This window comes from Cetorhinus maximus, chromosome 23 (assembly GCF_964194155.1).
Source record: "Cetorhinus maximus chromosome 23, sCetMax3.hap1.1, whole genome shotgun sequence".
NCBI lineage: Eukaryota > Metazoa > Chordata > Chondrichthyes > Lamniformes > Cetorhinidae > Cetorhinus > Cetorhinus maximus.
Genome location: NC_135901.1, coordinates 58,930,622 through 58,947,306, shown reverse-complemented (window position 1 = coordinate 58,947,306; position 16,685 = coordinate 58,930,622). Strand labels below are relative to the sequence as shown.

At 44.6% G+C, this 16,685-nt stretch overlaps 1 pseudogene; it reads right to left on the bottom strand.

The window, feature by feature from the left end:
* The window catches only part of LOC144698065 (uncharacterized), a 53,739-nt pseudogene extending 37,597 nt beyond the window's left edge, over nucleotides 1-16,142 (bottom strand).
* Nucleotides 16,143-16,685: the final 543 nt, after the last annotated feature.

Below are 16,685 nucleotides of genomic sequence, written 5' to 3'. Positions count from 1 at the left end.
GGCTCTGTTGGTAATACTTTCTGCTATATGTTGGAAGGCTATGATGTCAAATCTCATTGCCAAAACTTGAGCACAGCAATTTAGGTTGACATTCCCTCAGAGCACTGAGTGAGTCCTGCACTTGTGGTAGTGTTTCCTTGAGATTTAAACTGAGCCACCCTCCTACTCCCTGCCGTTTGATGTGGGTGGAAAATTCCCCATGTCACTATTTCACAAAGAGCAGGGTCCCGTGTCCTGTCCAATATTTATCCACCAATCAACATCACAAGAACAGTATCTTTGCTCATTATGACGTTGCTGTGTATGAGAGTTGCTGTGTTTCCTACATTACAACAGTGAATCCACGTCCAAAGTACCCCATTGGCTGGAAAGCACTTTGAGATTCTGGTAGTGGGGAAAGGCGCAATATAAATGTGAGGATTTCTTTATTTCTGAGTCTATGTCCCGGGTTATTGATCTCTCTGTTCATGGAAATAGGTCCTTCCTATCCACTCTATCTCGGTGACTCATAATTTTATACACTTCAATTAAATCTCCCCTCAGCCTCCTCTGTTCCAAAGAAAACAACCCCATCCTATCCAATGTTTCCTCGAAGCTCATTTTGATGTGAATAAGGTTCAGAAGGAGTTCCCGAATACTCTCCCCTAATCTTATAGATAAGATCATTCTCATCTGGATCCTGTTTGATGTGAACCCGCCACTATCGGACCCCAGGAAGTATCCATTCTAATTCTGTGACTCTGAACAGTTTTGTTGGTACAGGGGCTTGAGTGCAACTCGCTGCTTTTAAAGTGCCATCATTCATTGTACATTAGGCCGCACCTAAAAACTTGCCTCTCGCACTTCCAGTGAAGTGGAGGGTGGTTTTCACATATATACTTGCAGCTGTGATATTAACAAAAGCACACAGGAGAAAGACTCAGTTTGAGCGGTGATACTGCAGGAGGAATGGAGAGCTGGGGGTCACCCATGAAAGCAGCAAAGTTTTTAAAAATGGCATCTAACATGGGGCTTGAACTCACGATCCTCAGATTGCGTCTCATGCTTGACCAACTGCGTGAGCCAAACAATGGGAAACAAGTCACTCGGTAACACAAATCCCATGGTGCTCATTTTCAGATTCACAACAGTCAACTTTTCAATAACATGAAGGAATTTTGCTGTGTAAAGATTTAGAAAGTTGGTGTGACTTTTATTGGTGACTCACTCACTCGGGTATTCTGTAAATGCTGCTCAGTGACCACGATATGATATACCTGCATTTTCCTGAGCCTGTGCTCGGTGAATTGGGAGGTTTTGCCTGGGTTGGAGTATCTTGTGTCCCAGGGATGGGCAGTAACCCGCTGATTGAAGCTGCAGTCGCTGCTTTCAGCTGGCAGCGGGTGATTGGAGAGTGCGGGGTCGGAATATTGCTGCTTTTCTGCTTTTCCCTGTCTCACTCACTGTGGAGCTGAGGAAGAGAGAATAATTGACGGGTTTGTTTGAATCCAATATTTTCATAGATTTCTAATATGTTAGACATAGTTACATGGTAGGTCTAATTGTTTTCTTCTTATATTTGAAATGAATATTCGAACACGTCACCTGTGAGGGAACTCACTGGATAATAGTAGAGCTGGCAATGTTTGTGAGGATCTTTTCATGCTGTTCAAGCACCCAGTGACAACCCAGACCTGAGTGTCAATGACTGCTGATGGATAGAAAACAGTGAAAGCTTCACTCCTGGATGTGTTGTGAACCACCAATCTTTTGCTTAACAGCAAATGCGCTGACCAATTGCACCACAGCAACTGATATAAAACCAGCCTACAAAATATCCTAAACCAGGGTGTTAGCGAGTTAAAGCTTCAGATTGCTGCTACCGGAATGACAATTATTCTCTATCAGTTTTACTCTTCCAAAATAAAGGGTGGGACATTCATTGTGGATACATGGAAACAGTCTGATCCCACCCACTGCAGACACATCCATGTCACCGGGAACCAGCTCTCCTACAACCGGTGCCATCTTCCTCCGAGCGTTTTACCAAGTATTCTGATTGTCCAGAAGCCGATATTAGGTTTGAATTCCTGATGTGCAGTAACGAGAATCCTTTCAATGTCTCAGATCAGCTATTATCACTTATGACAACGGTGTCAATGTTCCAGCGTCTTAAAAAAGGGAAAGGTGCCTTGACTGTCTCTGGTCAGTCGGACAGTTCACCCTTCATTCTCCTCTGATTCCGGTTCCCAAAGAGTTTCTAAAGATTCACACAGCTTGGCGGGGAGGGTAGGGAGATGGTGGAGGGCGGTGGCGACGGGAGGTTTGATGGAGCAGATAGGGAAGAAACTGTTTCCATTGACCGGGGTCAGTAACCAGACACTGGGATTTAAGATAATTAAAGAAAGACAGGCTTGCATTTATATAGCAGTTTTCCCGACCAGCGGACGTCTCAAAGCGCTTTCCAGCCAATGAAGGACTTTTTGAAGTGGCGCCATTGTTGTGATGTAGGAAACACAACAACCAATCACCGCTCAGCAAAATCCCACAAACAACAACGTCATAATGAGTGGACAATGTGTTTTTGTGACGTTGATTGAGGGGTAAACAGGACACGTGGCTGTGAGACACTGTATTCCCTTAATATTTAGCATCCAAAGTGTATTTTTGGACATTTGCTTACCATTAAATTAACAGATTTTGATCATGTTTCGTCCTAGTTTCAAAGCGGGGACATTTCCCATGTGATACCCACTCCAATACAGAACAATACCTGACAGAGTCAGAGGCACCTACACATCATATTAAACTGTGAGGTCCTGCAGCAGCACTTTGGGTCTTTGATTTGTGGAAATGGAATTCGGTTGGCAGATTTAGAAATGCTGTCGTCAAATTAATCTGATAATGTTATCATAAAATGACATAGCACGTGAGGAGACCATTCAGCCCTTCATATCAATAACAACTTTTTACGATGTTCTTTCTAATTAGTCTCCGTTTCGTTTTCTTACTCCATAACCATGATCTTTGAAACTTTCAGGTCATTGTCCAATTCCCTTTTGAAAACTCTGAGTGAAGAAAAGCAATATTGAAAGAGGTGCCGGAGCTTCTGCCGTGTCCATGTTCAGTGTGTGAAAATTAACAAAGTTCCCCTGACCCAATGTCATTAAGAGTCAGGCTGAGGATTCTTAAACAGCTTTCAAAAAAATGATGTTCATTTCAAATGGAATTTGCAAAGGAATTTTATTCTGGCCAAGCATCTCCTTATTTTTCTCAGCCGATATATACAATCTAATTTCCCTTGCTGTACAAACTGTTACAGAGGCTGTTATAGAAAAAAGGGAAAGGTTTGCTGCAGCTGTACAAAGTCCCGATTAGTTCACACCTGGAGGACTGTGTATAGTTCTGGGAACGGCACCTCATAAAGGATCAATATTTACCTTGAAGGTTTCAGTGGAGCCGCATTGATTAGGTTGGTGGGTTTTGGAAATTGAAACTTGTACATCTGCAGCTTGTGGCACTATTTCACCTCACTGTTCACTTCATGCTAATGTATAACACACTCGATGAACTATTCTTCTGTGTTTGAACTAAACATGCTATTATTCGGCGCTCCCACTCCTGCCGCCCAGGTTTGGCCCTCATCAGGGAATGTTGTTTTCTTGTTGCTGTGTGAACTGTCACAATGAACTGATCCTGGAGTCACTTTCCCTTGGGATATACAAAACCCATCACTTCTCTTCCTCTTTCATTCTCACTCTTTCATTCCAAGTTTGAGTCGGTTCTCCTGTTGGACTCTTCAACAAATCCATTTGGGTGGACAAGTGGCAGCTGGAATTTAATGCAGGGATGTGTGAAGTGATTCATGTTGGTCGGAAGAAGGAGGAGAGGCAACATCAAATAAAGTGTACAATTCTAAAGGGGTTTCTCTTTTACACAGCGAGTGGTTAGGATCTGGAATGCACGACGTGAGAGTGTGGGGCAGATTCAATCGCGGATTTCAAAAGAGCATTGGACAGAAAATGCAGGTCTCCAGGGGAAAGGTGGGGGAGTGGGATGAGGTGAGTTAGTTTCCAGAAGAGTAAGAGATCTCTTTTCAGAGATAGATGAGGAAATTTTTTATCCCGCTGATGGTCTGTGGAATTATTTTCCCCAGAAAGCAGTGGAGGCTGGGTCATTGAATTTATTCAAGGCAGAATTAGACAGATTCTTGATAGACAAGGGAGTCAAGGGTTATATGAGGGGGGAGCGGTGGGGGAGCATGAAAGGGGAGGTGAGACCAGGACCAGATCAGACATGAACTTATTGAATGCTGAAGCAGGCTTGAAGGGCTGAATGGCCTCCTCTTGTTCAAAACTCCTGTGTTCCTCAGGCCAGGGCTGAATGTAACCATTTCTCTGATTCTCCAACACAATGGAGGGGCGGTGGGGGTGGGGGGGTGGTGGGGGAGGCTCGAGGGGCAAAATGTTTCCTGCTCCGGTTGTTATGTTCTAATTCAGAGCTGGTCCCACTCGAAGCAATGGCTGAAGGAGTATTCGCTTTGGAATATGGTTGAGTAGACTGAAGAGCTGAATTTAAATTGTGTGTTCAAACCCCACCGCTGTCAAAATTCCAGCTAATTCGTTTTCTTCGGTCTCTTCAGCAAATCGCTCAGGATGCGCTGGGGAAAGTTGTCACCTACAGTGCTTCATTTTGTTCAGAAAAATGAGGAGAGGTGATGTAAATTACAAGGTGACCGGAAACAGGTGGGACCGAATCCAGTTTTCTTGCTGCAACAATACTATGATTTTGGTTGAGCAACATGACCATTGGCCCAGCGAGTGTCGTCACGCCGAATGGTTAAGGCGATGGATTTAAAATCCATTGGGGTCTCCCCAGGCAGTTTCGCAATCCTCCTGATTGTTCTGCTCACTGTTTCATCTTTCAGGTGCCTCCCGAATTAATGATTGGTTAAATGGAATAAAATCCTTCCAATCACCACGGTGTGTTTTGTCCTGCTTCGCTTCCGCGTTCCTTCATTTCCATTCATCGACAAGCACTCACCAAATCTGCAGTCGGAAATAGAACAAACACTGAGCCAAGTTGGTGGTATCCTTGTTTTCTGGTTGTTTGTCTCTCCTTAGGCCTCTGTCACTCTCGGTGTTTTTGCCTGTGTGTGTTTCAAAGTGGTTCAGTTCCCAGAGTAATGAACGTATTTTTACCATTGCAAACTTTATTCACGTTCGTTATCTATCATCATGGTAAATGGTAAAGTGAATAACAACAGGTTTAAAAGTTGCCAGAGCTACAACATGGGACAGCTTGCGTGCCAAACAGCATGAGCAGCAAGTGATAGGCAGAGCTAAGCGATCCCACAACCAGCGGATCAGATCTCAGCTCTGCAGTCCTGCTACAATCAGTCATGAATGGTGGTGGGCAACTGAACAACTACTGCAGGAGGAGCCCAGCACATCAGTGCAAACGGTAAGGCTGATGAATTTGCTACAATCTTCAGCCAGCAGAGCCGAGTGGATGATCCACCTAAGTTTCCTCCAGAGGTCCGCAGCATCACAGATGCCAGTCTTCAGCCAAATCGATTCACTCCACTTCACTCCAAGGAAGGCTCAAGGCACTGGATGATACAAAAACTACGGGCCCTGACAAAATTCTGGCAATAGTACTGAAGACTTGTGCTTCAGAGCTTGCCACGCCCCTGGTCAAGCTGTTTCAGTGCAGCGACAACACTGCCATCCACCCAGCAATGTGGAAAATTGCCCAGGTAGGTCCTATACACAGAAAGCAGGAGGAATCCAACCCGGCCAATTACCACCCCATCAGTCTACTCTCCATCATCAGTAAAGTAACGGAAGGGGTCATCAACAGTGCTATCAAGCGCCACTTGCTTAGCAATAACCTGTTCACTGGCACCCAATTTGGGTTCCACCAGGGCGACTCAGCTCCTGACCTCATTACAGCCTTGGTTCAAACATGGACAAAAGAGCTGAACATCCGAGGTGAGGTGCGAGTGACTGCCCTTGACATCAAAGGCGCATTTGACAGAGTGTGGCATCAAGGAGTCCTAGCAAAACCGGAGTCAATGGGAATCAGGGGAAAAATCTCCGCTGGTTGTAGTCACACCTACCAGAAAGGAATGTGGTTGTGGTTGTTGGAGGTCAGGCACCTCGGTTCCAGGATATCACTGCAGGAGTTCCTCAGGGTAGTGTCCTCGGCCCAATGATCTTTAGCTGCTTCATCAATGACCTACCTTCCATCATAAGGTCAGGAGTGGGGATGTTCGCTGATGATTGCACAATGCTCAGCACCACTCACCACTCCTCAGATACTGGAGCAGTCCATGTCCAAATGCAGGAAGATCTGGACAATATCCAGGCTTGGGCTGACAAATGGAAAGTAACATTTGTGCCACACAACTGCTAGGCAATGACCATCTCCAACAAGAGAGAACCTGACCATCGTCCCTTGACGTTCAGTGGCATTACCATCACTGAGTCCACCCCTATCAATATTCTGGGGGTTACCAATGACTAGAGAATGACTGGAAATGCCATGTAAATACTGTGGCTAGAAGACCAGGTCAGAAGCTATGAATCCTGCGACGAATAACTCATCTCCTGTCTCCCCAAAACCTGTTCACCATCTACATGTAACAAGTCAATGGTATGATAGACTGCTTCCCATTTGCCTGAATGAGTGCATCTCCAACAACACTCACGAAGCTTGAAATTGTCCAGGACAAAACAGCCCGCTTGATTGGCACAACATCCACAAACATTCTTCCCCTCCATCACCAACGCACAGTAGCAGCAGTGTGTACCATCTACAAGATGTACTGCGGGAATTCACCAAAGGTCCTTAGACAATAACTTCCAAACCCACGACCGCTATCTCCTAGAAGGACAAGGGCAGCAGAGATATGGAAACACCATCACCTGGAAATTTCCCTCCAAGACTATTTTCTAAATGGGGAGGGAATTCAGAAATCTGGAGTGTAAAGGGACTTGGGAGTCCTAGTCCAGGATTCTCTTAAGGTTAACTTGCAGGTTGAGTCGGTAGTTAGGAAGGCAAATACAATGTTGGCATTTATTTCGACAGGTCTAGAATATAAAAGCAGGGATGTGCTGCTGAGGCTTTATAAGGCTCTGGTCAGATCACAATTAGAATATTGTGAGCAGTTTTGGGCCCCGTATCTCAGGAAAGATGTGCTGGCCCTAGAAGGGTCCAGAGGAGGTTCACGAGAACGATCCCAGGAATGCAAGGTTTAACATATGAGGAACATTTGAGGACTCTGGGTCTATGCTTGGTGGAGTTTAGAAGGATGAGGGGGGATCTGATTGAAACTTACAGAATACTGAAAGGCCTGGATAGAGTGGACGTGGGGAAGATGTTTCCATTAGAAGGAGAGATTAGGACCCGAGGGCACAGCCTCAGAGTAAAGGGAAAACCTTTTCGAACAGAGATGTGGAGAAACTTCTTTAGCCAGAGAGTGGTGATTCTATGGAATTCATTGCCACAGAAGGCTGTGGAGGCCAGGTCATTGAGTTTATTTAAGACCGAGATAGATAGGTTCTTGATTGGAAAGGGGGTCAAATGTTACGGGGAGAAGGCGGGAGAATGGGGTTGAGAAACTTATCAGCCATGATTGAATGGCGGAGCAGACTCGATGGGGCAAATGGCCTAATTTCTGCTCCTATGTCTTAAAACTTAAGACTTAAAAGTCACTCACCATCGTGGCTGGGAAATATATCGCCGTTCCTTCACTGTCGCTGGGACAGAATTCTGGAACCTCCTTCCTACCAACACTGCGGGTATACCTACACCGCATGGACTGCAGCGGTTCAAGAAGGCAGCTCACCATCACCTTCTCAAGGGCAATTAACGACGGGCAATAAATGCTGGCCCAGCCAACGAAGCCCACATCCCGTCAATGCAAAATAAAATGGAAAACATTTTCATCCAGAGAGTGGAGGGCGTCTGCAATTCATTTTCCAAGCTCATGGTTGAGGCTGAAATGATCAAATTATTTAAAAAGTACCTGGATCAACACCTGAAGTGCTGTAACCTGCAAGGCTGCCGACAAGGTGCCGGAAAGTGGGAATATATTGAGCGGCTGGTTTCTTTTTTCTCTTTTTAGGCTGGCGAAGACATGATGGGCTGAATGGCCTCTTTCTTCACCGTAACATTTCTATAATTTTGTGGTTTTACGTTGAATGATGTTATTGATGACTGAGAGGAATGCATTGCACCCTTGGGGCTTTTGTCGATCGATTACCTTCGACACTTTGAATTCCAGAGCAAACTGAGGCTCCAAATGGAACATGTTTATCTTTCTGCGTGTTGGGGACGAGAGCAAGTGGATGCACACATCATCACTTGGCAGAGTGAATGACACTGGACCTGTCGGTTGTGAGTTGGAGCTGCTTGATGGGCGCCATTGCTTTTTAAACTTTGCTGCTTTCACGGGTGATCTCCAGTTCTCCATTCCTCCGACAGTGTCACTACTCAAACTGATTCTTTCTCCATCCTGTTTTGTTCATATCAATGTTGCTGGGTTTCTATGTGAAAACTGCCTCCTCTTCAACGGAAGGCGGAGAATTTAGTGCTTTCAATTTGATGCTTTCACTGCCGCAGCCCAGGTTCAATTTCCAGCTAGGGAAATCATTTTCCTTCCCGCTGTGTAAACTGTCACAATGAACATGAATTCCTTATCAAGTGAACTTAGGCCGGACAGCGTCTGTGGAGTGAGAAAAAGAGTTAATCTTCCAGTTTGATGATCTTTCATCAGAGCTGGAAAAGTCAGGGAGGTAACAGGTGGAAAACAAGTTCAGAGGAGGAGGGAGGGGAGTGAAAGGACAAAAGGGAAGGATAGGCTGCAGAGAGAAACTGACTAAAGGGTTGAGGGTACAAAATGTGCGTGGGAATGGGACAGATTTTTCTTCCTGTTGTTCAGACTGGGACAAAAGTCACTCCTGATTAACCAATCACAATGAGCAGATCATGTCTTTTTGGTTGAAAGATAAACAGTGACCAGGCCACATGGCTGTAAGATACTGTCTTCAACATACGTGAATCTGCAGATTTAGATAATGGTTCTGTGCAGTCTTGAACCAGGGATCTTATCATGTGTTAGGTAAAGGGGACAATCACTGCACTGCAGAAACAGGAGATAACCGCAAAGCTCAATGGGCCTCACTGAAATTTAAGCGGTGACGTCATGCAGCAGCACTTTGGATCTTTGTTTTGAAGAAATGGAATTCGGCTGTTCTCATTAGGAATGCTGGAGACAGACTGATCAACAATGTCATCATCAAATGGCACAGAACAAAAGGAGGTATTTTGGTCCAAAGGATCTCCGTCAGTTTTATACAAAGAGCTTTCTAGTGATCTGAATTTCTTTGTCTCTATCCATAACCCTGATATTTTTCTCCTCCTTTCAAGTCTTTGCCCAATTCCCTTTGAAACCTCTGAGTTGAGAAAAGCAATATTGAAAGAGGTGCAGGACCTTCTGCAGTGTCTGCACAACGTGTGAAAATTAAGAAAGTTTCCCTGATCAAATGACATGAAGAGTTGGATTCCGAATTTTTTTACAGTTATGGAAATTTTAAAAATAGTTGATTTCAAATCGAATATTCGAAAAAAAGTTTATTCCGAACAATCTCCTCACTTTGCTCAGTCGATTTTTACAATTTAATTACCCTTTACCAACATTTCGTTGAGTAAACACACACAGTCACACAGGATAAAGAAACATCATTTGAAACATCGAAGTAATTAAAAATTGAAATAAAAAAAAGTTACTACAGGAGATGATTTCTGTGTGTTACAAAGTGAAGAATGGTCTGATTAACTGACGGATTTGGTTTGAGTTTCCCAATGACTGATTCCTGCTCCTTTGCTTCTGTTCTATTTTGGTGGCAACACCAGTGAAGGAAACGATGCCTAGTGGTACTTAGTGAGGTAGCGTGGCCGAGCGGTCTAAGGCGCTTGATTTAGGCTCCAGTCTCTTGTGGAATGTACACGGAATCTGCAGGTGGTGAAAGTAGGGTTAGTGGGCACATGTGGCAGAGAAAGAAAATAAATGAGGTTGAATACGCGCAGGGTATGTGAGAGGCAGCCATAAGAAACAGAGAAAAGGGCAAGAAATGAGGTTGAACAGGTAACGGGTTAATGCTATTTTATTTTTATAAATGCCCTCAGTTATTTAATTAATTTCCAAATAAGGTTAAGTGGATAATTCGCCGCGTTCTTTAACTCCTCTCTGAATTTACTCTGCGTCGCTGCATAAATACACGTGTTGGTGCAACAGCTAAAAAGCTGCAGCATATACCCGCTTTCCTGCAGAATGAACCTTGGGTCAGTGAAATCAGAGCCTGCGAAATAATAACCGATTGAAAATCGCACATACAGCAAATTTATAACATAGGTCAGCCATAACAGGATAAAAGTGCCCGAAATAGACAGCAGCAAAACGATGGACTTTCTCCTGCTCTCCATCTCTGGATCATTCCGATTCCCTCCATTGCTGTGGACCCGGAGTCTCCTGCGGGCTCTGCTGGCTTTTACAATGTGCCTGACTGTCAGAACATTGAGCAAAAGAATCAGAACAAAAGACACACAAGGGGTGAGAATACGATCCAGCCAGTCAAACGCTGCCCAACCAGGTGATGTGTAAAATAACAACTTCATGCTGCAAAACCATGGAACATCGTCTACTATGTACAATGGTTCATATATAAAATAACAGGGGACATTTTTAACACAGCTCAGAGAACAGACAATCCCAATAACCACAGCAGCTGTTCTCTCTGTGCAAAACTTTACTTTGAGCTTTTGATAACAAATGGCCACAAATCGATCAAAGGTAAAAGCAACTGTTAACCAAACTGAACTGTCTCTTGCTGCATAGGTTAGGACAGCACTAGCACTGCAGCCTGGAGTGGTCGTCATAAAACTAATCGGGAAATAAATGCCACGGATCCGATTCAGTATGACCGCAGTGATGACCACGAGGAGATCTGTCACTGCCATGGACACCAAGTACCGAGTGATGCATCTGGAGAGACCACACCTTCCTCGGGACAGGATCACAATTGCCACTAAATTGGCTGTTTAAAAACAAAAAAAAACCAGGATAATTAATGATATATACAAGTATATCCCTTACTGGTACATGGAAACAATCACTGTAATGCATCTCCAGGGACATTGATGTCTTAAGCAAAGACTGATATAATAAATAGGCCACTGGAATTCCTTATGCAAAAGCATGATACATTAAGTATAGACTTGTAAAGTGAATACATTTATGCAATAACTTATGTGATGCGACTGAACCTTAAAAAATAGGTTATAATAATTACCTTCCTGGAACAAATTTTAAAAAAGAAACTTTAAATGAATATTCCTGAAATGATTATCATGGTATATCACCTTGCATAGAATATCAATATCTAAAAGAAAGGCTTGATCAATAAATATGGTGCTAGAACACCTTACATAGAACACTGATACTTTAAGCAAAGACTTGTACAATAAATAAGTACATTTATGTCTAAGTAGAACTTTGAAATCTTAAGAAAGTATTGTTGCAATACGTAGCTAACTTTAATAACTTACAAAGAGAATCATTGTCTGAAGTGCCGACTGATCGTAATAACCTTACTGAAATACATGACCAGCAATAACTATACCATGAAAAAGGCTTGCACAACAAATGTGTTGCTGAAATACTTTACCAAGCACATCAACATCGTAAACAAAGGCTTATGCAATGCATGACACACTATAATACCATACCTGGAACAGCAATAGCTGCAAAGACCGGATAGTAAATGGCAAATACAGGACCAGTTACTGGAGCATGCATTTCAGCAAAAGCTGATTGACAGAGGAAGCCACGTGCAGTCCAGGGCACATTCAAATGCTCCCATATTTATATCACATGTTCACTCCAGCGGCACAATTATATTACATCATCATCAGTGTTTGTTACAGTTCGCCAAACAAACAAATTAATGCAGTCACTTTCATGCTTATTCATTGTTGTATGAAGGTATTTTACACTGATTTATATGGCCATGCTCGCAATCTGTTTTATGATGTTGGTACTGTTTCTTGAAGGAGATTATGAATTTTAATATTGAGGAGCAATAGTGGAACTGAGTCCCAGAAACTAGAGAAATACAAGTTTAAATTCTCCATTGCAGTTCAGTTAGGATATCGAACAATGGAGGCACTGGGGAAGCGGTATCACAATGATAATGTTATTGAGTGTGTCATCCAGAAGCTTAGATTAGAATTACAGAGATATGATTTCACAGCTCAACACGACAACTGGGCGAATGTTAATTCGATTAATTCAATAAAATTTCAGTAAGATTACAATGAAAGTTTGGATGCTTATTTAGAAAAGTATCTGGCTGGATAATCTGCTGCCCGAACCTGGTCTGGCCTACTTTAATCTCCAGGCCCACAACAATATCTGCCATCTAAAATGGATTATCAAGCCATTGTTTACTCAAACCTTTACAGAACAGTCAAATAGGAATAACCCATATGAACGACACGGCATCAAGCTGGTCACAGGACGTTACAAAAACACACCCTGCCCAGTCGGCCCTTTAAAGTGCTCCTCATTAGCACTTGGAGACTTGTGCCAAAATTGGGTTAGCTTTCCCGCAGATTGCAAAACCCTTACTGAATTAAGCGCTGTAGCTAATGTTCCCGGCTTCTCCACTACCATCCCTCGTAAACCATGGCAGAGTCAGGATGTGTGGCACTGGGAGTCATCAGCTATGTGTGCAGCACCATGAAGTCTCATGAGACCGGATCTATACTGGACAAGAGTATATCCTGTAGATTACCACATTGATTCAACTGCTGAACCAGAACATGTTGAACAACATTTAGATAAAACACTGAGGGTAACAGTGGCATGTGATGTGCTCACAGTAAGGGGTTATCAATGTCGACCAGCAAAACTGGCTCTGTATCACCAATACTAAAAGAACTGGTCGAGACCTGAAGGACATAACTGCGCAACTGGATCTGCAGCAGATGCTGTGAAAACCTGGAAGTGAAGAAAATTGACTTGAAGTCACCCTCACCAAATTACCTTCCCTGTTGCATCTGCCAATGAAAGAATTGATAGAAACGAGCACCACACGATTGTTGTGGAGACGAAGTCCCATCTTCACAGAGACCCATTGACAAAAAAGTTCGCACCCATGAGGCTCCATCAGCTGCAGCTGAATTTCATTCATCCACAATCTGTTAAGTGGTAGCCCAGCGATCCCTCCATCAGGCCAAAAGCTCCACCCTTGTTCAATAGGAGTGCGGGAGGGAAGTTCCACCAGCATTGCAACCGTGATGATGTGAAATAAGCCCAGCTGGAGGCTGCATCTACTTGTGAATTATTGAAAGCAGATGTTCTTTTCACAGCTTAAGGGTTGCATAAGTTCTGAAGGTGGACACAGAAAATTGCCACAAGTTGTATAATATCGCAGAGCCTCATCCAATCAACAGCGCAGCCAGAAAGTGACCGTATAAACTCCTCTTCCTTCAGGTACCATGTCTTCAGAGGGAATGGTGTCTATGTACAACCATTTGATTGCTCCATGATTATTCTTGGCACAGTACTGCAGTGGTTTGGTGTTGCTCTCTGCAGTATGGCTGACTGGTAAACTCTTTCACTCTTACCACCCACCATCAAACACATTGGAATGATTTACAGCTTGCTAATAACTCTGTGTGGGCACGTCATAAACCGACCGCCCACAGCCCTCATTTCATAAAGTGGGACTTGAATTTGGAGCTTCTGACCCAGAAGTCGGAACATTACCACTGTGCCACAAGATCACCCCCTATGATCTATCGTAAAGAAAAGAAAGGAAAGCAGAAGGAGAAAGAGCAGAACCCTCGATTGAGAAAATCCCTTTAATGAGATAACTGTTATCCTCTCTCCGCAAAGCCCTGCGACTTCAAGACCGGCCTTTGAAAAAGCCGAGGGCATGCAAGGGATGAAGCGTGGACAGGGGAGACGTGGGGCCGTGGTGACTGTGGGCTTCACATTATACAATCTGGCACAAAATGATTTGCTGATCCTTAGACTGACAGTCTGCAAGGACATTAATGAACTTAGGAGGATGGGGTCCAGGTCTAATCCTGCTCCAGGCAGGGTGCTCAGGACAGGGACTGACCTTGGACATCTCCGCAGCAAAGAGCGAGGCCTGTGGTCACTTCAACTCTCGGAGATCCTCATCGACACCAATGGCCATCAACAATAGAAAGAGCAGATTGTCCACGTTTTTCTGGAGTTGAGACGTTTCCCTCTCTCTCTCTCTCCCTCTCTCTCTCTCTCTCCCTCTCTCTCTCTCCCCGCCCTTCTCTCTAATTCTCTCGCTTCGGAACGTTTGAGGATGAAATGCATCTTGTAGTTCACCTTGATCGCTTCCCACCTTGGCGGTGGGAACTCAAAGTGGGTTTTCCCGGTTCTCCAAGGATTGTAATGGCTTTAGAGATCCACAGTCTTTCTGGGGGTCATCGTTTTCATGTTCAGCTTACATGTTCCACTGTCAACTGACAGCTGAGCGTTCCCCTGCTTTTCCTGTCAGTGACGACCTGCCAGTAGGAGGCAGTGCTCAGAAAGGAACATCAGCTTGAAGTCGGTGGATCTGACCATGATCGCTCCGGGAACAAACAGGGAGTCAATCCTGGAGCGGCCGAGCAGCCGGGCCCTGACCAGTTGTATCTCTCCGGCCCTCCATCTGCTGGGCTGCTGAAGACCTTGCGCAGCTTGGCTTCTTTTACCGTTGACATCAGGAGTCTGGATGTGGTGTCCAGTTTGTTGTCCGCCCTGTTGGATAGCCCAGCTCCATCGATGATGCAGGAGAGATCAGTACCTGGAATGACCGGCTTGGATGCCGCCAGCAGCAGTGGGAGCTGGTAAGTGACGGTCAGGCAGAATCCTGGCTGATTTGTTGCTGTACATCCCGTGGATTGAAAACATGGCAGCCATGATGTTAGCGCGGTGCAGGGAGTGAAAGGTTAACATGACGGGTGTCCTGCTGATCAAGCGGGCTGCTTTGTTCTGGATTGTATCGAACTTTTTGAGTTTTGTTGGATGTGTACTCAATCAGGCAAGTGGAGAGTATTCCATCAAACTCCCCACTTGTGCCTTGCAGATTGTGGCATGGATAAGCGGAGTTCAGAATGAATCCCTCACCCTAAATTCATCGCCTCTGACATACATTTCTACAGAGAGTATTTATGTGGCAGGTTCAGTTCAGTTTCTGGTGACTGGTGACTGGTGATCTCTCCCATCCCCCACACCCACCCACAATATTCTCTCTGGGAGATTCAGCGATTGAACTGCCGTTCAATGTCAATGGGGGGTGGTTACAGCCCCTTGTGTTGAAGATTTTAATTGCCTGCTTAACTTTCCTGAATATACTGTGCACACCTGGCCCACTCCAGGGTTGAATACCATCGTGTGAAACTGGACGTTGCCACAATAAATAAAAGCCCTTTGAACTAGAGCAGCCCGCACTGAAACACATACTGTAGAACTAGATCTGTGCTCACTGAGAGTAACCATTCTGAACCAGACATGTGCGCAGTCACCCTAACTACGATAACCTGGACAGCCTTACACTGTGCTGACCTGGGCCTGTACATATTGAATACAACGGGGTTGAACCATAGCAGTCCACACAGAATGTAACAGTGCACAAATGGCCCAGTCCACTCTGAGTAATAGTCACAGATTTTGGCAGGTACACACTGATTATCACCGTGCAGACCTGGACTAGTCAACATTAAATATAGACAGGCTCAACTGACCTTGTGCCCATCGACTGTAGCCATATTGAACTGATTAATTTGCATGTAGCCAGGACGAGTAAACATTTTCGGCACGTTGCAGGTAAGCATGCACAATTGTGCCTGTGCAAAATATTTCTTACAGGGCTTCACCCGTCCACATTTACCTAATCCTGCAGAACGGGGCCTGTGCACAGTCAATGAAGCAGGTCTGAACACGGCCTGCGCATACTGAGTGCAACAGTGTGTAAATTGACATGACCGCACTGAAAACAACTTTCCTGAACTGGACCTGCAAACTGAATGTCGCCCGGAATTACCTTATCATCTGCGCTGAGCTGCGCCATTTTACACAGGATAGAAACATGAGGGAATGGAGCGGTGCACAATAACTATAAGCGTATTCAGCTGGACCCTGTCTTCGATGAATTCCTGTTTACTGAATTCAGCCATTCAACACTAAGCTCAAAGTGCTGAACTCAATCTTGACGCATAAAGAGTAAACATGCACGACTGCAGCTATGCACATTCACTATTGTCGGGTTCACAGCTCTACATTGGAAGAAGCTGAATTGGACGAGTCCACACTGAAAATAACCGTGCAGAACTGTACCTGGGCATTCTGAAATAACCGCTCTGCACTGGACGTTTGCACATGTGATGTGACCATGCTGAACGGAATGAAACAGAACCTGATAGGAATACAAAGAGACTCTGTGGAGAGAACCACGTTTCAGGGCCACAACATTGGTACCAGGTTTTAAAGCAAAATAGAGGCAAAAGACGGGTGTGTGCGTGTGTGCGTGTGAGTGTGTGTGTGTGTGGATGATTGTATGTGTGGGTGTGGGTGTGGATGCATGTGTGTGTTGGGGTGTGTGTGTGTAGGCGTG